Raw genomic sequence first — 23,951 nt, forward strand, 5'->3', positions numbered from 1 at the left:
GTAGGAAATGGTGGGTTTAAAAGCACCATTTTCACTCTCTTTCTTTAAAACTCTAGTGATCAAAACCCACAATACCTCCATTTTGACACAAACTCCACATCTTTTCACCCATATTCTTCCCCCCCCCCACACACACACACAAAAACTACCTTTTTCTTTCTGCTCTAGCCTAGTTTGTAAAAGAAGAACCACTACTCTCAACTGAACTTAGCAAGAAAATAGAGGTCGGTTGTGTTGCCTCTAAAATAAGGATTTCATCATCTAAAATAATTTAAATTTAAATAAATATTTTATCCACAATTTTGATAGTTGCATCCACACCACTCTGTTTTTTGATTCTTCTATTAATCTCTTGGCTCTTGCTCATTGTTAATGTATATATGGTATTCTTAGATATATTAATCTCTTGGCTCTTGCTCAGGAAAACGAAAGTGAAAGGGATTGAGAGAAATTGGAGTCGAGAGAGAGAGAGAGAGGTGGTGGGTGGTGGGTGGTGATTGTGTTGGAAAATAATCAGCTTGTTTGGTTTTGAAACTTAGGTTTCACTTTTCAAAAAAATTAAATTTTTTATTTTTCGTATTTCTTATTTTTATTGATTTTTATTTTTATTTTTATTTTTAGATACACCTAATATAAATACACCTTTTTAAAAAAATTCACTAAATACAAAAAATATAACCAAAATAAATAAATAAAAATTCAGTGTATTTTTCGTATTCTTGTGTTTTTATTGATTTTTTAAAATATGTTTTACAAATATCTTACTATTTAAATACATCTAAGCAAGGTGCATCTAAAAAATTAAAAAAATTAGTTAAAATTTTTAAAATATTCACTAAAAATAAAAATAAAAAACTCAATTTTTAAAAAATTGAAACCAAACACAGTGAATAATTTTTCGACAACTTTAATTCGAAATTAAAGTGGGACCAAAAAGCCAGTTAAGGTGGGTCCCAATGGTTTTGTATTTTCTTAAGTAAGAAGATTATAATATAAAATGATGAGCCAAAACCATTGAGTTGTGAATGAAAATTGTCTCATAAAGTGAGCATCAATAAAGTTGGGCTTAAATTTGAACTTAGTTGTAGCTCGACTTTTCGTGCTCCTTTCGGAAGACGAATAAGCCCTACAGTTCAGACTCCTGCGGTTCTGAATCTAATCTCACAAGTGCAATGCGAAATAGATAAACACCAAAGAGTCCAAATTCGACAAATCTTTTGGAAAATCGATTTTTGAATCAAATTGCAAAAAATGGACTGCTTTACCAGATACAGAGTCGCCACCTAAATATTTTTGAAAAATTTAAGAAACCCATGACTCGTGCCAAAGGCCACGTGTCTGTCATCACCAAGATTGTCTCGGCTCGAGAACTTAGGTACGATAGGGGAATGTCATGAATTGAGCAACCCCGCTTGCCCGATCAAAGATCGGCCTCTACTAATCATGATATGATTCTTATCTACGTTATATGCTCTTGTTCCAATTTATTAGGCTAACTTATTATGTGATGCGCACACAAGTATAGACTAATTTACAAAAATTAGAACAATTGATTTCATGTTTGTTTTGAAAAGAGTTTGTGAATGTGCCACTCGAAAAAATGGGCTTAAATGTACATTAATCAAGTTATCCCAATTCAAGCAATTAACCTTCATCCGCAGGCATTCAAACAATTTATCAGATAAGCACTTAGCCTCATGGTGAACATACTTTACATGGAAACATTAACACACAATGCAATATGCTAAAACAAATATGCTCACCTAGTACTCCAAGGCAAGCCAAAAGAAAAGAGTTAGAAAAATGTATGCTCTAACTAATGCAATATGACTAATGCAACACATGTGATATGTAATTACTAGGCTCAGCTACTAATATGGCATATGAATCAATTTGATAGCATGCATTTTAAGCACCTTTTTCAAAGAAGTATTTAAACGACAATGCAAATTAGAATGATGAACCGAGTCTCCGTGCATGCAAAACAAGTGGATGCAAATCATGAAAGATGCTAAAAGAAACATGATGCCCTAAACTAACCATCATAAGTAGTTAAATAAAAGAGAGAAAGACGTGGGGTTGGAAGACATACACATTATTACAATTTTGCGCCCTCACGCAAGAGGGTCCGAATAAACTAACTAGCTAAGCTAATTACTACGAATTAACTAACTATTACAAAATAAATTAATAAATTCCCTAAGCTATTTAACTAATTATTACAACAACAAATTAATTAACTATTCTAGCTAATTAACTATTTACAACACTTTACAAAATTAACTAGCTATAACTAATTAATTACAACAAATATCTAAGCTAAGTAATTAGATTAAACAGCCCCAGAAAGCGAGGAGTGCTCATGTATGCGCATGGATTTCTACCAAAAAAAGCCATTGTTCTACTGCCAGGAAGCCTCTGTTGCACAATTAGAACACTTGCACTGTTTTTACCTCAAAACCAACTCAGTTCCATTTCAAAAAGCCACTACTAGGTTTTGTAAAGGTGGTCGGTAGGCCAAAAGTGGTGGCCTGCCGTCCACAAAAGATGGTTTGCCATCCATAAATGGTGGCCTGCCGACCATAAAAAGTGGCCCATCGGTCACTGATGCTTGGTTCTTCCTACTGCAACAGAGAGTAAGTAGAGCAAGAACAGGATATTCTCAAGGGTTGTTTGCACAACTTACCCCTTCTTATCATCAAATAGCTCAAAGGAGTGGTAAACTTGATTCACAAATCATCAATGGATGCAATTTCATTGCACGATGGCCTATGAATCAAAGTGTGCAAGTTTAATAAATGCAACAAATAAAGACTCTCAAACCCCCTCTCTATCATGAATTGATCAAGGGAAGTGGTTGACCTTGGAAGACTTTAACCATTTCATCACTAGCAAGTACGAAATGCCTCAAGTTTCTATGTGTTCAATTAACGTCCAATTGAACACCAAGTTGATTATTATCTTGCATCATTTTAATCCTCATTTTATTACTCCATTTTAATTACCAACCATTTCTTAGCCAACTGAGTCCAAAAGTGAGCTTTAAGTCCTCTAAAGGAAAGGAGCACCAAACCAAGTGTTTATTTTAGGCATGAGAGAAGTGTCATGCTGTTGGTAATGAATCTCCGAAGAGATTAAACCATTAAGTACAAGACCTCAATCTCAAGCTTAAACAAACAAGTAGCTTGCAACAACTTTCAAAGCCAAGAAAAAGTCAAGAAATGAGGGAGGTTGCAGAGGTGATTAAAAGTGATCACAAGTATGAAAAGCAAAAAATAAATGCAATCAACTCAAATAGGTTGGTGGCTAAGGCCTAAACCACCAAGCCTATGAGGACAATTACACTACAAGCATGCAATACAATGCTCAAATGTAATGAACAACCAAAAATAGTCCTAAAACAGTGCTAAATCAGTCCTAAAACATGCTAGAATTAAGACAAAAATAATTAGAACAATAAGTTAAAACATGGAGCTATATAAGCTAGTAAAGAAAGCATAAGGAGGGAAGTTTACCCCCTCCATTTTTGGACTTCAAAACATGTTTTTAGCTACTGAAAGATCTAAAAATCAGTATTTAAAAACACAAAAAAAATGGACAAAGAGATGGGAAACACAAGTGTAAAAGCTTAGGAGACAAGGTGTAAAGAAGGGTGGTTAATCCCTCTACCTTTAATAGCCTTAAACCACAAGCTTCAGCCCATAAAAAAAAAAAAATCTAAAAATAGTTCAGAAACAACAAGAAAAGATGGGAGAGAAGTAGTGTAGAGATGCTCAAAATTATACCTCTTGAAGCAATGTTACTATTTTGTTCACAAACCACAAAGCGTACACTCTCAAGGGCTGAAATTTGGACTCAATAATCTCAGTAAGGAGAGCTCCAATATTGGTTTAGGAAGTGTAGAGAGAGAGTGTATAGGTTGCAAAATAGAGATAGAGAGAGAATTTCAAGTTTTGGAGTTTTTGGAAATTTTTGTAACCTAAAAACATGAGGGAAGGTCAAGTATATATTGAAAAAACTGCCTCTCAGTCAAAAATAGCTATATACAAACAGATGGAGCTTTTGGGAGACAGCTGGCACAAAATATCTGGGCTTTACACAAGTGGCCGGCAGGCTAGAAGTAGTGGCCGGCCGTTCACAAATAGTGGCCTGCCGCGGCCACAAAAATCTGCTTTCAAGTCCGACTTCAAATGGGTATATCTCCTTTCATCTGGACTGGGTTTTAGGTCATTCTTGAGTCTAAATTGAAGCCTCGTAAGTCTAATTTCCACTGGTGGAAGCCTCATATCTAAATTCTAAGTATGTAAAGAGATAGGCTTGATTTAGTGAAGGTTATTCATTTCTCTCTTAACGGTTTGATGCCCAACTTCTTCCCCAACTAGTTTTCTTCCCTCCCCTCCTATTTTATTCAACTCCAAACCTCTAAATAAGATTTTTTAAAATATTTTTCAAATATTTCACCTCCCTTTCATTTATTTCCACTTTGTTCTTGCTCGGTTTACCGAAAAGGACAGTATTTAACAAAATGCGAGCATCGGAACATCGTAGAAACACTTTCAAAAATATTTTGAAAGAGAGGGTTTTAAGGTCAAAAATAGTTTTGGTAAAAAATGGGGTGTAAGGTTGGGATTTAGAAGCTCTTCTTGCTGAAGAAATTGAACGTTTGTACAACATAACTTTCATCATCGAGTGATCAACTTGAGGCGCCCAAGTCTTAAGGGCAGTCAAAAATGGGGTGACTACAAGTCTTGGTTTGGATTGGGCTTAGGCTTGTGCTTCTGTACAGGCTAGGTTTGGTCTTAAACTTGTACTTATTCTTAAGCTTGGGCTGAGCTGTACTGTGCTGGGCTTAGCTTGTGCATGTGTTTGAGATTGGACTTGGAGCGTCACGTGCTTGTCACATGGATCGATTTTAGTGATCAGACGAAGAAGAGAAATGGAGGATGCCCTGAGAGTGAAATTAGGGCTTCTAACTAGATATACGAGAGATTTTGATTTCTTTGGCGTGTACGATGGACACGGAGGCTCACATGTTGCGCACGCTTGCCGTGACCAGTTACACTGGTTACTAGTGAAAGAGATTGAAGATGACGAAGAAGATGGAATGGAAATGACATCATTCGATTAGGAGAAGGTGAGGGCGGGGTGTTTTGAAAAGATGGATGAGGAAATAAGTGATTTTAGGACGACGGTGGAGAGTAAGGTGGTGTGTTCGGTGGTGACGGTAGGTTCGACGGCGGTGGTGGGATAAGAGGAGGTGGTGGTTGCGACTTGCTGCAATTCGAGAGTTGTGCTGTCTCAAGAAGGTGTCGCAATGTCTATGTCTGATGATCATAAGGTAATTTAAAATAGTATAATTTTGATCCTAATAGAGATCATAATTTTATAATATATCATTAAAATTTAAAATTGTTTCCAGTTATACATCACTATCAATTTTAAATTTTAAAACTTGTAAAAATTTATTAATGTGATTATGAATGAGAGATTTTATTCTTTGAATGAGTCATGATCTTACTTGGGTAAGTTTTAAGACAAATGAAGAACACTAATTTACGTAGTTGAGCACATTGTGTGTATGCCCATGATCCCAAATGTCAATTAGTTACATTGTATTTGATTCACTCAAATAATTTACATACACGAAAACACCTATATTTATAGGTGAATAATACGATCATATCTTGTAATTATAGGGATTAAGCCAAATCAATGATCCAAATTCAAGCCACAAATCAACATGCATTTGATTTGTGTAAATTGAAGAATTAATTAATCTGTAAGGACAAATTGCATCAATAACTCTAAGCCCATAAACTTATCAAGATATCAATATGTTGGTTTTGATGAATCAAACGTTGTATGTATATATATATATATATATATATTATAAAGATCTATTTTAATCTCCCACTTATTTCGCAATTCTAGACTATATGATCATTTTTTTGCATAGCCTGGTGGACTTGATGAGTTGGAGGGAATCGAAAGTGCTGGTGGAAGGGTTATAACCTGGAACACGCATCGAGTCTAGGGAATTCTTGCTACATCGAGATCCATAGGTATGTAGAACGTTGCTATGATTACAGATTTAGTTTACAATTTCGTTAATACATAGATCATACATGTTTCCCGACAAATTAACCAAAACTAGTTTCGTGATTTTAAGTGGTTGATTGCTTTGGATTAGGTAAATTGGATTGTCTTTTCTTGGTGTCCATTTAACATTTGTGTTTTCCATGTAATTAGCTCTCTGTGTTTGAGCTACTGTTTGTAGAACCTACCTAGAAATAACTGCTATTGAGCTAATTCTTTGAAAAATCATGATTGAGTTTTATAGCATTTAAATTGGCCATATCAACTATGAACCAATCATATCAGTTGTGAATAGAATTATGAATTGCCTATGAGCATACATATTACAAATTAGCTGATATGCATGTCATTTTTATTCTCATTAATATACCGGAGTATATTGATATTGAAAGAAACATATGGGTATGCCAATATTTAGAAGTGGACTGCCATATATCATCTTTTTTTTCCCTCCACCATTTTATGTCAGCAAATTACACGACAAGATGTTATGTGTTTTCATTAATTTCTTAATAATTATCTCCAAACAAGAGAATTAATCATAAGTGTGAGGTTTTATTCTTGGCAATCCTGTTTGACAAAACTCCTTTCAGTTGTATTTGTATTCGCACTTTTTATTTTAGTGGGGCTATGCATTTTTAGATGTGAATCCAACCCGAATTGTGCCTTACAGAGAAGTTTGTGGTGCTAATTCTTTCATGATTGCCACTTCGCTGACTATGCATTCGAAGTTGCTTGTTCGCTCGAGCGGAGAATGTTTGGTTCCAAAAGTTTGATCTCCTACAAAAATACTGGGTGTTGTTTTTTTCTGCTCAAGCAGAATTTCTTGTGCTCAAGCGGCCATTTTGGCACTCGAGTGGAGATTGCAGAATAAATTGCTATAAATATGTGTTTTAGTCAGATTTTAGGGTTACACTTCCAGATCTTCTTCTTAGATATTAGGGTTTATATTTGGGGCTATTTTGCTCGTTTTTTTTTTTTTTATGTTTGATATAGTATTCAACTCATGGTTTAAGAAATATACATCGAAGGATTGTTTGTTTGTTCTATACAAAATAGAGAGTTGTTTTTCAGTGGATTTTAGGGAATTCGAGCCTGAAGCTTTGGTGGATTCTAGAGTGGCTCATCGTCATGATTCGAGATCGGCGTTGTGGATTCAATGTTGGGAAAGATAGTTTTGAGGTGAAAACTGTGGTAGAAGAGACATATAGGGGTCGGTTCAATTCGGGTATGGATTCGCTAAGTAATTGAGAGTGCACTTGTGTAATTTCTTTATATCTTCTTAGTGGATTGTTTTGTGGATTTTGCTCATGGTTTTTTAATCACAATTGGAGGCGCTCTAATTGTGGTTTTTCCACATTAAAATCATTGTGTTGATTTGTCTTGATTGTTTGATTGGGATTGTTATTTACTGCTTAAAATTGATACATAATCACAAATCAATATCTAGGGGATTTCTAGATTTTTCAATAAGTATTCATGTTAAGAGGTGATATAAAATGGTGACAAACAATGGGTGACATATTTTATTCCTCTACTTAGAACCATGCCAACATCCAAATCTCTATTTGTAGAAAAAGTATTCATGTTAAACATTTAGGTTGGGCATTGCATTCTATCTCTCATCTGTTTTTCATTTTGTGAAATCTTTTGTGCACTTAAATTGGTTATGTTAAATATTAAGTTCATGTTGGGCACCGCCATAGACCATAGCAAATCATTAATCCATTTTACCATTACTTCTAGATACTTTTTGGTGCTCTGTAGAAATGTAAACACTTAAAAATATTTCTAAATTATAAACCATTGATGTAGGGAATCAGTACCGCAAACCATTTGTAATACTGAAACCAAAAGTCAGAGTGAGCAGAAGAACCAGTACAGATAGGCTGAATACTTGAATTCAACTTCGCATGCTAGGTTGTTAGGAGATGTTTGAATGGTAGAATGAAGAGGAGAAGACTTAACAGAAGCAGATTCAGCAAGGCGTAAATGAAAGCTATGCTATTGAGGCAACTGCAGCTCTAACTGAGCTAAGGATGGCTCAGAGGAGCAAAGATAATATCACTGTGGTGGTGGTGGAATTGAATAATTCTGGAAAATGTAGAGTGTGATGAGAGTGATATGTATGTATCTCTATATTCAGTCATTCTTTAATCACCTTTTTGCCTGGCATTTCTCAGTTTTGAACACTAAAGATTCTTTGATGTTGTTTGGATTGAAGAGTGGTGTTCAATTATGTGCTTAAATTACATGTACATAAAATAATTATTAGTCAATTGGATGATATACATTTCGATTCGCTGGTTAGTTTCAAGCTAATTCAAACCAACTCAAGAGTTGACTATATATATGTGTTATAGAATAAGTTTCAATCACAAATAATAGTGAGAAATTACACACAAGAAACCGGACACATATTTATACGATTTGACAAGATTATTTATTATGTTCACGGTTCATACTAGTTTTATTATACTGGAAAAAGTCAAGATTGGAAAAAGTGAAGAGTACAATGTGTATGTAGATAACAATATATATAATGGGATCTACATATATAGATTATTACCATAATATATATATATATATACACATTGAGCTTTTTAACTCATTTTTTTCATTCTTTTTGTGAAATTTTTTTGAAAATATGTAAAAGGTAAAACATTGTTATTATTTAAAAATGCATAAAAGACCAAAAAAAATAAAAATAATTCATCAACTGGGCCATGCCAGGGCTGAATACTTGAATTCAAGTCCTACACTGCATATTAAAAAGTCCTTCGATTGCTCAAATTAGTGTTTGGGCTTGGGTAAGGGGTGGACATGGCTGAGTTGGGTCTGATTCGGACCGGGCCCATATTATATAATAACATGGGCAAATTACTCACAAGTCTTTTTTGAAAAGTGTGTATTCTATTTAATTCCAAAACTTTTTAGATACACCCAAAAGTCTTATGCCCATTATCTTCTCCTCTTTCTCTATACCTTACTTCTTCTCTTTATCTCTCTTTCTCTAATATCGACAATGACTATCACCACGACAATGCCTTCCTTATTTTCTTTCTCTTTCTAATCTACAGTCACCGACGACTAGTGACTACTATTGATTGTGGTTTACAGACAACTACCAAACACCAACTCCTTGCATCGCGCTCATTGACGGCGAAAGATATGAGTTTCTGACGAAGAAGATGAGTAGATCTACATCAGATCTGAGTATGTCTACGTTAGATCCAGTTAGATCTAAACCAAAAAATAGTTGCCAGAGTACAAGTACCTCTCTATATCTGTCTCTTTCCTTTGATCTCTCAGTTTTAATACTTTTTTGTACTATACACTTCTATTTTCCTGTTATAATGGAAAAAAAATTCAAGTTCTGAACAAGTTGTTTTTGAGTTTTAATTACAGGTGATGAAAACTGTAAAATTTTACAATTTCAGTTTCTATGGTACTGAAATGAATCATTTTTTAGAATTGTAAAATTTCGTAGTTTCATAACATGGTTTTTAGTTTGATTAATAAGGATAAATACTTAATAAAATCAAACTTTGAAGCTGTAACATTTTACAGTTTCAAAGCTTGTTTTTGAATTTGATCAATATTGAAAATTATTTGCTTAAACCCTACAAAAATTGAAAATAACATCTGTTTTTTTTTCCCATTGTTACTGTTTGTTATTCTTAGATTTTTTTTCTTCTTTTAGTTTATCAATATTTAGCACATTTTGCTGTGTTTTTTTCTTTAATTTATAAGTTTATTCTTCTTCTTTTTTGTGGGCAATATTCTGGATATTCTGGTGAGTCTTCAGCGATATTCTTGACATCCAGTGAACATTCTAAACATTTCGACAACTTTCGGTGATGTTCAGAACATTTCAGCAATACTCTGGTGCATTTTCGATGATATTTGTAGCAACATTTTTAAATTTATTTTTTAAAAAAATAGGATTTGTTAGTAACAATTAAAAATATATAGGACTAATTGGTGCAAGTGTTTTGTTTTGGAATTAGATAAATTTTAAACTTTGTATAGGGACTTATCAGTAAGTTCCCCTAATAACATTTTAGTCGGGATCAGGGCTATAGTTTATTTGCAAGTCTGTTTAAAAACAAATAATAAATTCAAAATCTACCCATTTGACTCTGATATTATTTAATATGTATTTTTATATATTTTTTAAAATAAAAAATATAATTAGTTTAGTGAATTAAAGTCTATTTAACCTATTCAAAATTAGTAGTTTAAATTTTCTAACCAATTCTTTTACACGACTAGCAATACATAATATATGTTTATAAGAAAAGAAAGCGAAACAATGTAAAACATATAAATAATATATATAAATATATATATAAATGTATTGTACAATATTATTTGTGGGTGGGCCTGGCCAAACTATGCTTGAAGCACTTTTTCAGACACGATTCACATAATAACTGGGCATAAAAAATTGGGCTTATTACCGGCAGATTCCTTTTTTGCGACTTATTACCCATTAGGTCTTGACTTTTTATACACACATAAGTCCCGACTCATTTGTTGTTTTTCTTTTTTTACCCTTGAGTGTTTTGTGTTGTCCTAAATAATATTTTGTTCTCTCTTTTCCTCCACCGTTTGTGCCTATTCTCTCTCGCTGTCATTTCTCTAAGCAATTTCATATCACCACCGCTACCATCGCCAGACCACAACCATCACCATGGTCACCTTCAACGCCGGTCGCTTCAACCACCGTCGTCCTCCGTTGCCTTCAACGGGTAGGTGGGAAGGACCCTTTAATGATCAAGTCAGTACACTGATCGGTCATAACCTATAAATATTTAAAAAGGAAATATTTATGAAGTAGAAGTTAATCTAGATTTTGTAGAATTGGATTTGCTCACCTCCCCTTTTATGCTTTGCTTGCTAACCCATTTATAACTATTCTAACTCAAATCTCATCTATCAGATCTTTGATCGAAGGATTCTATCCGTACCTGGCCTTAGTCGGGCAACTGGCCAAGTTGCCCTTGTCTTTGATCATTGTATCTCTGTTGCATAGACAACTTAGATGATGTCAAACGTTAATGGCCAGCTTGTCGTGCATTACGTCCATAGGATCAAGTTGATCGGACGGTTCATCCTCCTACCAAGTGCAACCTATGCCTTAGTCTCGTCTATTCTACGCTTGTTATCGTTGGATGATATCTAATCCGATGTCTCTCCTTTATTTTATAGATTTGCCTGCTAGAATGTTATCTTATATTTGCTTGTCCCCCTATACACCTTGATTGGATACCAAGTTGCTGCCAACTATCCTCTGTGGGTTGCAAGGGATAGGTTTGGACTTACAACTTTCTGTTTTGGGCTAGCATGATTGGGTTTGGGATTGGATTCATATTTTTTCCCTCTACACAAATTATTATCGAATTATTTACTAATACAATATTTTTAATTTTTATTCATCACCTAATCTTTTAAATAACTTTAGTGCATAGCACAGATAAATCAAGTAATTTTCGTGTTTATATGTGCAATCAAATTTTGTGTGGTACAAATAATTTTTTTCTAAATAAATATAAATATTTCATTTTTTAAATTCTCCTTGAACCCTGACAAATTCATGGCCAGCCTTACTACTAATGTGATTTTTTTCAATAATAACCAACACTCAAACTCAAATATGAAAAAAGAAAAAGAAAACAACACTCAAATATTTAAAAGTTGAACTATTCGAATTATCAAAACAATACTCATAAATTCAAAAAAAATCTTCAAAATAAAGTATTTATTATAGGATTATTCTCAAATATCTCACACCATAACCACATCCAACTTCAAATCTCAAAATATCACGCAAGTAATAAACTATTGAGATAACAAAGGGTCTTGTTAACATGTAAAGTAATTATTATAGTGTAGTGTCAAAAAAAAATTTAAAAATGAAATGAAATAAAATAAAATTTAAAAAAAAAATACTAAAATTATCACGTAAGAGCCTAATAACTTTTACTATAAATATTTATTCAATTTTTTCTCTATTTATCTTCTCTTTTATTTTTATTTTTTTATTTTATGTACCGTATCTTTTATTATTTATATAACAAATTATCACGTAATCACTCCAAGACTTTCCACGTGGTCCCACTTCATGAATCACACAAATTATCTCTTGCCAAACAAAATGAGTCGAAAAATGTTAGGCTTTATGAAAATTCTTTATGAGGGTGGTTATGAAAGAATCTCCATCTTTATATTATATATTGTAACTTATTGTATATATAATTTAAGGATAAAAAATCTTTCATGACTATTTTCATAAAATATTTTTCATGATACCTAACAATAATGAGTCTGTATAGTTGTTTCATTTAGAGCAATCCTGTAGTGCACCAAAAGTCAGACCCTATTTTGAGAGCAAGCCCACAAAGCAACTGCTTTGGACCCTCTAAAAAAAGACTAAAAATAGGATCCCAAAAATATGTATAGTCTTATACTTGTTCATCAAAAAAAAAGGCCCAAGTCAATATTATAAGTTCAAAGTTTAAATAAATAAAAGGTCCAATCTAAACTAAATGAATAAAAGGCCCAATCTAAAATATAAATTCATAAAAAAAAGGCCCACTTTAACTTTAGAATTTCAAAATTATGTTAAAACCCAAGTTGAGTTAGAAAGGCCCAAAAAATTGAGACCCCAATATATTATGAAATCTTCTTAAACTAAGGCCATGTTTGTTTGGGTGGACATAAGCTTGGGATTGGACTAATAGTCCAATAAAATTATTAATCCGATGTTTGGTTAAACAATTGAAGTACGGATTAATTATTTTAAACTTGATTATTAGTTAAGATAGGATACATAATCCAACGGATTCGTAGTCTTAAGACTATTAGTCATGGGAATGCTAATCCAGTCCGCCCAAACAAACATGGCCTAAGTGTAAATAATTTGAGGACCAACCAATCTATAATACCTATTGTTGTTGTTCGTTGCCTCCTTGCCTGGGAATCAAAATTGGGGGGAACGAAAAAAGCAGAGACTTAGCTCTATGCCCTAAAGCAAAGTAAGCCACACTCAGTCACCCAAAAATTAATTGAAGTCTAATGAAGGAGAAATTGGAGGCCTAACTCAATATTTTTGATCTTCTCTTAAGTTTCATTCATCACAACAGTGAAGATATTTTTTTTTCCTTTCTATTTTATTTATTTATTGATTTTATGGAACTTTTCATTTTTTTTTAAATTAATATATAACTATTATATTTCTGAACATTTTATATATTTTTTAATGTTTTTTTTATTACTCATCTCATATTATATTTGTTATATAAAATAGGTTTCAAGTTTTTGCTTAATGAAATATTTGTTTGATGATGGTTATAATTTCTTTTAATTATAATTCCATGATATTTTATTTTATTTTATTTTATGTTTATTGACGATTGAATTTGTTATGATTGAGCATCAAGTTAACTGTTAATATTATGATGATGATGATATTAACAATTTTTGTTAAATTATATCAAACATGCCAACCATAATTCCTAAAAAGTAAATTATTTTAAATTGTGTTGTTGGCTCTTTTGATTTTCGAAGGTTAGTATTGTAATTTTAAGCGTGCCAGCAAGGATCAATCTGTCCTTACAGAAGATTAATAGCCAACCAATTATCAGACGATTGCGTTTTAGTTCTTTCAACCTCAATGAAGAGAACTTTTACTGGTGGCTTGTTTACGAGAATTTAATAAATAACGATTATATGAAGAACAATTGTAGCATTTCATTAAGTGAAAAATGAAAACTTACAATGATCTGACCCAGCCTCATAGAGGTTTACAGCAACAAGCTATGCGAAACTACTCCTATGAATAAAGTGCAATACAGGAATTGAAGTGCAGAAATGCAAATAAATGTAAAAACTGGTAGGAAAATAAAGTAGATAAAAACTGGTTTCTGGATCTGAGTCTGGGGGTTCTTTCTGGGGCCTTCTCTGCTATTTATACTTCTCAATGATAACCATCGAAATGAGTTTCTAGCCGTCGAATTATCCCTTTATGATCGCTGATCATGTTTCCTCACAGTTAGCTCCACTACGCCATGTCTGCAGTTAGGCTTCCCTCCTGATTTTAAATTTAAATATATGAGTAACTGTTAAAGCCATGTCATCTTGCATCTCATTGCTGATCCAGTGCTATGCAGATTCACAATAACCAATACTAACTGTCACGTGTGTGATTACGATTGAAGATTTGAATTGTCTTCCCGTATTGCCCTCATCCTACCACGTGTTGAACTGTGATTAGCCTATACAAAATATGTAGCCAACATTACCCCCTGCACTAATATACCCAATACTTGGTGATATTAGTGGATTAAGGTATTTTATCCACGTCTTAGAACATGCATGGGCTTTGTATTTTTTCAGAAATGCAACCGTCATTCATCAACGCAACATTTGCATTAAATTATCTTCTATCCTTTGAACATTCCCACTATCTCAGTATTCGAAAAGACTGGTACAGTTTTCATGGCCAAACAAACCTTTTCTTACCTTGATCAAGCATGTGAAGAGTTGTTTGATAATGTTGTTCGTCCTCGTAAGAACCTTCATGCATTGATTAGCTACCTTGACCTACCTTCCTATATTCAAGTCATGGAAGCTTTTGCAAACTATCAACCTTTGGATTACAAACCTATTGTCTACAATTCTTTAACCCAAAATTTTGCAAACATGGATATTGGAAGCTCTTCTTCTGACCCAAAAACTTCTGCGTGGGATGAGGCTGCAGCTTCTTTTTCTCCTAAGGCTTCTGGTTGGAGAAGCTGGCCAGAACCTGAGGAGTCCAAGTTAAGAGAGCGAATCAAACATCATTTTGTCGAATTTGTTGATCCTCCAACTTTCTCTCCCTTTGCTCGGAGCTCGGTGGTTTACCCATATGTACCCATCGATCGCCGACGTTGTTTGGAAGACAACTTACTTGTAGCATGGTACATATTCTCCATGCCTACGAAGATAGTACAAGCCACTCGCCGTTCAGAAGAGGCACAAGGGTATAGCCTGTCGCTCTTAGCCCAGAAAATAAAACTTTGCTCTTCTGACTGGCTTGATTGCGTCAGTAACCCCTAGTTCCCTCCTTCTTTCAAGATGGAAGCTCCTGTACCTCTTCTTCCGCAAAACCCTCACTGGATGGAGGAGCTGAGACTTACACTCTTTGAGGACCAGTTTCTCCCCTCTTATAGCCCTCCATCTCTCCCTACTATATTTCAGCGATATCAAGCCTACCTTCTACTTACAGCCTTTTCTCACTTGCCCTTCAATGTTCTTGAGGATGATGTTCCTCTTAAGAACTTTCGATGGGCTTGTGATGTTCTGACCCGGGGTCATGTCCTCAACCCCATCGCCCAAGCAGAGCTCCAGATGTTTTTAGACCAACTCCCACTGCTTCTTCATTGGCATCAAATTTCTATGGCCACCACTCAATCTTTGGACCAAATCTCAGCCCGTTGAGTTCACACCTGGTATGAAGCAGAGAACCTTATTGATAAATATAATGATTTCAAGAATAAAAACTCTACATACTGGGATGACTTGGACATGGAAGAGATAGAACAAGGGTTGAAAGAAATAGAGTTTGAAATAAATGCTGAAGAACTTTTTTTTATCAAATAAGAGCATATCAACTTCAGCAACCTAGCCTGGAGAAGATAGAAGATAGAATTAAAAAAGAACAGAAGTTCATTGACCATAGTTGGAACAAATTCCATGACCTTGTCATTTACTCTATTCCTTATTTTTATGAACTTGAATATGTAGCCAAGAAAGGCTTCTGATATAATTGCTTTTGTCTTAATAAAGCTTAGATGTTTTCTCTTTATTTGGCATGGTCTGATTTTACTTCATTTGTCAAAAACAAACAAAATTCGGGCTTCGAATTCACTAATTTTGTTCTTCGAAACTTGATACCCAATGAAATACTAGAAACCCAATTTGAACTTTTCCAACATATTGAGTGTAATTGACAACCTTTGCCTTAGGTTTCCTTTCAGAATCAGAGCTTCGAATTTACCAATTTTGCCTTTCGAAACTTGATTTGATCATATCCAATTCCCCAACATATGGTTAATACAATCAAGCAGTTTCAAATCAACTAATTTTGCATCAAACAAATAGTCTATATTTTCCAAAATATGGAAACCTCTTTTAGGACTGCACTGTTTTGTTCTAAAAAGTGATTCCTTCTGTATACTACTAAACCAACTATTGGTTTGAAACCTAGAACAAACAAATTCTAACCGTAAGGTATTTCAAATTTTGCTTCGAAGGACTTTACTCTCATCAAGAAATCTAAAAGCAGGTCTTTAATCCTTTTGAAGTAAACAAATACCTGGGCATTCCTGCACCCTTAGGTGTAGAATGTGCTTCGAAGTCAACTTCTTACTTTCGAAGCTATTTATCACTTGATTTTGGTGCCAAAACTTAGCTTCGAAGCCAAACATTTTATTTCGAAGCTAATATTAGTGTTTGAGATACGTTTCCCTCCATAACTATCAATATTGAGAGAAACTTTTCGTACCTGTACCTTTAGTACTTCTTTATGAATTCCGCCCACATAAAACGACTAGGTGTTTTTCAGACAGAAAGGTTTAAAAACCCTTTTATTTTGTGCTCCCAATTCACTTGGTCGCCTAACACACAAACCCTTCATCTTCTGTTGGCTTTCTCTTTTCGCTTTACTCTATTTTCCAACTTTGTATTTTGAAAAAACTCCTGTCAATGGCTTCTTCTTCCTTGAAAATACCGGTTGTGGAGCGTGCGAGTCTATTCGTAGTCTTGAAAATGATCATTGATGAAGAGTGTGAGAAATACAAGGCTGGTGAGAAAAGTGCCATCGACGGACGTATCTTCATTCCCCGTCACCATGAGCAACAAGAATACGTGCTTGGGCCCATTTTTAAGGAGATTCCCACTAAGCTTCCAACTCTGTATCCACGTCTGGAAGACTATTGCCTCCTTTATGAAGGTGGTCTTGATTGGGGAAGCTGGAGAATGAACCGACCCCATTGCTGCTGGCCCAAAGTAAGACCAGAGTGGGAGAAATGGCATGATCGGGTCGTTCCTGATAAGACACTGGATCTTCAGGAGCTTTGTCTTTTCGACGCCCTTTAGTTGTCCCAGTTCACCATTTCAGAAGACCCTTTCTTAATACCTGCTGCTCTTTGTTTTTGGAATTTTACTTTTAATTTATTCTAATTTAGATGCGGGATGATGGCTCCCACTGTGCTTGACATCTGCCATCTGTTAGGATTATCCCCTACTGGTACCCCCATTGGTCCAGACTATCCTGACCTCAAAACCCCTTTTTCCCTCCCCTCTCTGAACTCATCCTATAGTGGCTTTGTCAAGGTTGAGAATAAAAGAGAGGGTCCTGTGACTGATAGGGAATTTTTCTCTTTCATATTGTATTGGCTTGCAAATTCCTCTTCTTTACCTCTTCTCAGAGAATCATGCCTGAGTTTGTCCCTCTTGCCAAAGCCCTTGTTTTACAAAGAAATGTGGCCTTAGCTCCATACGTTCTAGGTCATGTTTATAGAGTTTGTTCTATTTTTTGTGAAAATCCCTTGGATGCTAATCTGGGAGGCCCATTTTGGATACTTCAACTTTGGCTTTTTTGCATACTTCACCGATTTACAGTCTAAATGCCTAAAGTTTTTGGAGCCAAACCCTGCTACTTACGGTATGAAGTTAGCCAATGTTTCACTCTATCCTTCCAACTTTTCTTTTTTACTTTTCTTTCTTTCACCAACTCCTAGCTTCCCCTTCTTCTCACAGCTTCCGTCCCTTCAAAACTACTAATATTGGCCCATCCTGGTTGAGGACTTTTTTGAGTGATAGGTCCTGTTCTACATCCTAGGACAAAAACATGTGGGCCTCTATTTTGATTCCTAGGGAACTATTCATTGGGACTATGAACCCCAGAACTTACAAGTACATCTCTGAGCCCTATTGTCCTGCCCAATTTGTTAGGCAATTTGGACTCACACAAGGGGTCCCTATTCCTCTCTGCAGTCAGTCCAATTTAAGCCTTACCAGTAGGGATTTGAAGATTCGAAGATCTAGATTGGAAGAAGCAACTTCGAAATTCATTCAAGATTTAATGGACTTTGAGTACCGACCCTTCATACCTCAAGGCAACTGTAGACACCCCATTTTTGACCGACCGTAAGACTCAGACGTCATCGTCTGTGTACTCGGTGATTGTGCATGTTTGTGCTCGTTTTGAGTTTCCAGAGTTTTCGGCTGAGCGCCTTGTCTTGGGACCTCTTAACTTTCTCCTCTTGGCCTGGTTTTTGGACCATGCCTTGTTACCTTTGCCTAGAGGGAGACTGAGGCCTGTAGGCCACTTTTTGTAGCCGTAGACTAGTTTTCAGGGCTTCCGGCTGAGTGCCTCGCCTTGCAGACTCTTGTCTTGCTTCCTTTTTGGTTTGTTTTTGAACCAAACCTTGTTACCCTTTGCCTGGAGGGTGGAACAAGGGTGTAGACTAGTTTTTCCCCCTATAGACCACTTTTGGTGGTCGGCCAGCTAGGGTGGGTGGTCTGTGGCCCACCTAAGGTGGTCGGCAGCCTGCCACCACCTTCTACTCTCCCTGTAGACCTTCTTCCTCCCTTGCTGACCAATTTTTTTCCCTATAGACCACTTTTTGTGGTCGGTCGACTAGGGGGAGTGGTCGGTCGACCACTTCAACTGGTCGACGGCCTTTCTGCATTTTCTATAGATATTTTCCTTGCCAGCTGGTGAGCACAGAATGCATCCTCCATACACGTGTATGGAGGGATTGCACCAAGCCTCTAGCTTGTTCAACAAGCTTGAGGCTTGGAATTCTATAAGAGGGAAGCTCCCTCTCCCTTTCCAGAGGTTTAGAAAAATTGCATTAGGGCTAAACATATCTCTCTCTCTATATTTCTCCCCCTCTCTCTATATTTGCACTATATTTGAACCAAAAGTGTCATTTCTTCACACTTTTGCACACAAACACCTACTCAAACACCTTCACTCTTGAGCTGAGGTTCTTTGAGGTTGCATTTGAGTGATTTTGGCTTGGTTTTACCTCAGAGGTTGCTAGCTTGCTGTTGTTCTTCAAGGGTCTTCAAGGGTTAGCATATACCCTTTTTAAGCTTTGTTTTGATTAATAGCTTAACCACCTTTGCATGCTACTTTAAGGCTGGTTTTAGCCTCTTTAAAACTCTGTTTTTAAGGCTTTGAAATGTGGTTTTGAGTCTTGTTTGGTTAGGGGATGTTTCCCCTCTTTTGCTCTATGGCTTGTAAAGCCTTTTGAGCCACCATTCTTAGCCTTTGTTGTGATCTTTGTTTGGCGTTTCTACCACTGAAACTCAGAGGAATTTCAGTGGTAGAAAGTTGGTTTTGAGGCTCAGAATGAGAGGCTGTGGTCCCCTCTCTTTATGTCTTGTTTGTATGCATAGAGGGCCTACCAAGTGAGCATGTATTTCTATCCTCTTAAGGCTTAGTTTAAGCATGTTTTTGTGAGTTTTTGGACCTGATATAACTCTATTTTTGGCTGGTTTGGTTGTCTCTTGAATGCTTCATACACTTGTAGTGTAATTCTACTTGCTAGCCTAACATGCTCTATACTTTGGACCATCATTCTAGCCTATTTTGACCACACTCTAGCATGATTTTATCCATGCTTTAACATGCTTAAGCTCTGTTTCAAGTGGTCTTGGCCATGTGAGGCTTGCTTTGTGTAGTTATAGTGTGAAAGCCTTGACTAGCTTTGTGTTTTGGGTCCACTAGCATGCATTGCTTGAGCTATTTACATGATATAGCATCATTTGATATATGATTTCAGAGCATGTTTCACTGTCATACTCTCACATATTTCACATTTTCAATGCTCTTGGAGAGTTATGCTTTATGTCTTAATCATGAGCCAATTTGCATGCATGCTTGTCTAAGCTCTTGGGCTTCATTTCAGCATGTTCTTGGACCTTAACTTGGCATGTTTGAGCTCTGTCCAGAGCTGGTTTGGTCAGTTGTGCCATGTATTGCATGTCTCTTGTGTGATGCTCTTAATTAGCCTTATGCTCTAGGCCCTCTGACATGCCTTGTTTGTGTTATTTGTGTGATATGACATCATTAAACACTTGATTTCAGAGCATATAGCATTTCCATATTCTCATGCATATCACTTCTTTAATTGCGTTTAAGAGTTGTGTCTTTGTGCCTTGCTTGCGAGCCATGAGTTGAGTATGCATTCCTTGCTTTTCGTGCCTAAGTTTTGTTAAGTTTTGGCCACTGTCTTGGAGCATTTTAGGTCTGTCCATATGTGGTTTGACCATTTGAGCATTGTATTGCATGATTCTAATGTTGTCTCTTTCACTTGTTTCAATGCTTAGGTCTCTAGACATGTCCTGCATGCATTGTTTACATGTTGGAGTCTTATGTATCATGTCAAGATTAGCATGTTGTTTGTATGTGTGTTGCATTGCATTGTGTTTGGATCGGATGTTAATCCAAACACGAGAAATGTGGGACGTTTCATACTCAAAGTGATGAAACGTGCCTTATTTCTCAGTCGCCGACCCTCTTGATCAAGCATGATAGAAGTGGAGGCCCTTATGTGTTATTTGTGCATTCATTGACATTGACTTGTGCAAACTTGGCTTCTTGGCCATCGTGCATTGCGATGCATGGTTGGTGGCCCGAGAGTCGAGTACCACACTCCCTTGAGCTTGAGAAATGATAGGGAGGGTGGTTGTGCACACATATCTTGCAAATACACTGCAATGCCCCTTGTTGTTCTTTGTTGCAGCAAAACTGGAGTTTGGCATATTTTTTGGTCGGCCGACCACTTTTTCTGGTCTACAACCAATTTTTTTGGTCTACAACTGGTCTACAGCCCTCTTTTCTGGTCGACAGCCCACCAGAAGGTCCCTGTGTTGGAGGAAAAGCATTCTGGAGATTGTGCAATTTTCAGAGGTCAAATCAAATGCAAACAGAGGCAATTCTGGGCATAGTAATGGATTTCCGAGGCGGCAATCGAGAGCATGCATCCTTCATTGTTCAAGGCAGAGCTGTGGCAGCCTAGTTTACATACCTTACATGCTTAATTAGTTGCCATGATTAGTTAATTTATTAATTAATTAAAGTATTGTAATAATTAGTGTTGGTTTGCTAGTTATTCGATTTGGTTGTGTAATAATTAGTCTAATTAGATTAGTTTGTTTAGCTTAGTGTAGCTAACTTGTATTATTCATTCGGACCCTCCGTCGAGAGGGCAAATGTTGTAATAAGTGTGCGTGTGTGTGATGCGTGTCTTCCAAACCTACGTCTTTCTCCCTTTTACTTATCAGCTTTCGGTGGTTAGCTTTATGGCATATTTCAATTAGCATACTTATGCTTTGCCTGCGTGCATCATTCATTCGTATTACATGCACCGGGCTTGGCGCATCATTCAAACTGCATCGTATTTCAATACTTACTTGAATACGTGTTTCAAAGCATGTTATCGAGTGTTGCATTCATATGCCATCTTAGCTAGCGGAGCCCATTTTCGTTGCATTTTACATGTGTGGCATTAGGCATCTTATATCATTAGGATCATGCATTGATTTCTAATTGGTTTCTGTTTTGGCTCAAAGCACACTGTAAGTGTTTATGCTTTAGCATCCTTGCATGTGTGTAAGTGACTGCCATGATAGCATGCTTGCCATGAGGTTATTTGCTTAATTGCTATAACTGCATGAATGCCTGTGAATGAAGGCTTCATTGCTTGAATTGGAACAATTCATCGAAATGTGAGTTTTAAGCCCACTTGAAGTGGCAAATCATCATGTTTTAAGCCCACCTTGTTTGGTGGCAAATCCGCATTTTAGCCTACTTGCGAGTAGCATCTTCAAACCACTTTTCAAAGAAACAAACAAGAGATGTTTTGTTCCAAATTGAGTGATTTAGTCTATACTTGTATGCTGTGCGCATCACATAGTAATTCTAGATTAATAACTGGAATAAGAACACATGTGTTTATAAAAACAACATATCATGTTAGTAGAGGCCGATCCTTTGATCGGGTGAGCGGGGGTGCTCATTTCATGACCTTCCTCTCTCGTACCCAAGTTCTCGAGCCGAAGCAACTTTGGTGATGACGGACACATGACCTTAGGCACGAATCAGGGTTTCCTAAATTTCCTAAAACAAAATATTTAGGTGACGACTCTGAAATCTGGCAAAGCAGTCCATGTTTGGCACTTTTTGATTAAAATTGATTTTCCAAAACGATTTGCCGAATTTGGACTCTTTGGTGATTTATCAGTCTTACATTGCACTTTGTGAGATTAGATTCAGAATTGTGACAGGAGTCCGAACTGTAGTAGCTAGAACACAATCTGCGCCTTCTCCGAAAGGGATGGCGTGCGGAGCGAGTTCGGGCGGTCTACAGCAACATACTGAAAAGGTGCCAGAACTGGTGGATGGCCAATATGGAGGTGCACTTGGCCATTCCTCCTCATGATCTATTAATGGTACTGGATGTTCCTCAAGCCAAGTCAAAAGGGATTGGAGTTATTATCTCTTTTACTGCTCATGTTACTCTAGCTCTTGTGTCTGCCACTACAAAGTCTGTTCCTTCTGCCTCACCTCCTCCTAGAGTTACTCGAGCTGCCTCGAAGAAAAGTATATACTCCTGCTTCTTTTCTCTTCTCCTCCTTTATGATGCTCTTGCCTTCACTCATAGTTCTTTCTTTGGTGTAAGTGGTACGGGTGCTTCACAGGGAGATTCTCCCTAAAAGGTTCAAGCTTTAAATATTCTCAAGAGCAAACAACAACAACAACAAAGGAAAAAAATGCTCTTGCTTGACCCTAAAGAGGAGGTACCTGAGGTTCATGTAGAAGAAAAGGAAGCAGAAAAAGAAGAAACAGAAAAAGAGCAAGAGACACCATTAAAAAGAAGGAAAAAAAATGACTGTCTCTCTTTCTGATTTCACTGGAGACCCCGTTCATGAAGCATCTACTAAAGCAGTAGAAGCAGAACATTCCAAAGAACTTTTTGTATTTCAGAGGGCTGAGAAGAGGAGACAACAGCAAATGCTTAGGGATGAAACTGCTGCTGCTAATGAACTCCAAAGAGAAGCTACAAGAAAACGACAAACTGCTGAACATTATATCCTTCGCAACTCTCCAACCATTGCCACCACTTCTGAAACTAGTAATTTCCTTTCGTGTCTCTATTTTCCTTTCTCAAATTCTTGATTCTAAGACTTAACATTACTTTGTATTTCTTCTTTTGCAGCAACAACTACTCTGTTTTCTTCTCCCATAAGGACTCCTTCAGTTTCATCTAAAGTTGAAAGACCTCGAAATGTGGAGCCAATTCAAGCAATACTCCCACTCCCTAGTCCTACAATTTCCATACATTTCTTGAGGCAAAGCATTCATGCATCCCTATCTTTCGGCTTAACTCCATACTTTCCTCTTCTATCCTTCAACTATAACCAATTTATTCTCCTTTCAAGCCTTGCTGCTCCTTCCCTCCCTGAGGAAATTCCAGCTATTACTTCATCTCCAGTGATAGTTGATTCCCGTAGAGAAGACACTGGTAGTTCACCAATTCCTTGTCCACTATCCCTATCTAGCTCCAGTCCCTCTTCTCTCGACTTACTGTTAGCTAAAACTATAGAAACTGCTAGGGATACTTCATCTTCCCCTCCTATCCCTATGCAGCCATCTCTTCCTCCTATCAGAGCCCTTTCTGCACCAATCATGTCCATAGAAAAGATGGACATCTTTGAAACCAGATTAGCTAACCTTTTTGACATGCCTCCCACCATTCCAACAGCTAGCAACGAAATTGAGCTATTAGTCCTAG

The 23,951-nt window shown here is 36.4% G+C and overlaps 1 protein-coding gene and 1 pseudogene across 5 annotated transcripts in view; both read left to right on the forward strand.

The window, feature by feature from the left end:
• Positions 1–23,951, forward strand: part of LOC114272435 (uncharacterized) — a 313,860-nt gene that overhangs the window by 114,732 nt on the left and 175,177 nt on the right. The window lies entirely within an intron of this gene.
• Positions 4,937–8,260, forward strand: LOC145797588 (protein phosphatase 2C 51-like; annotated as a pseudogene).

The sequence above is a fragment of the Camellia sinensis genome, chromosome 8 (genome assembly GCF_055761805.1).
Source record: "Camellia sinensis isolate YWXY chromosome 8, ASM5576180v1, whole genome shotgun sequence".
NCBI classification, from domain to species: domain Eukaryota; kingdom Viridiplantae; phylum Streptophyta; class Magnoliopsida; order Ericales; family Theaceae; genus Camellia; species Camellia sinensis.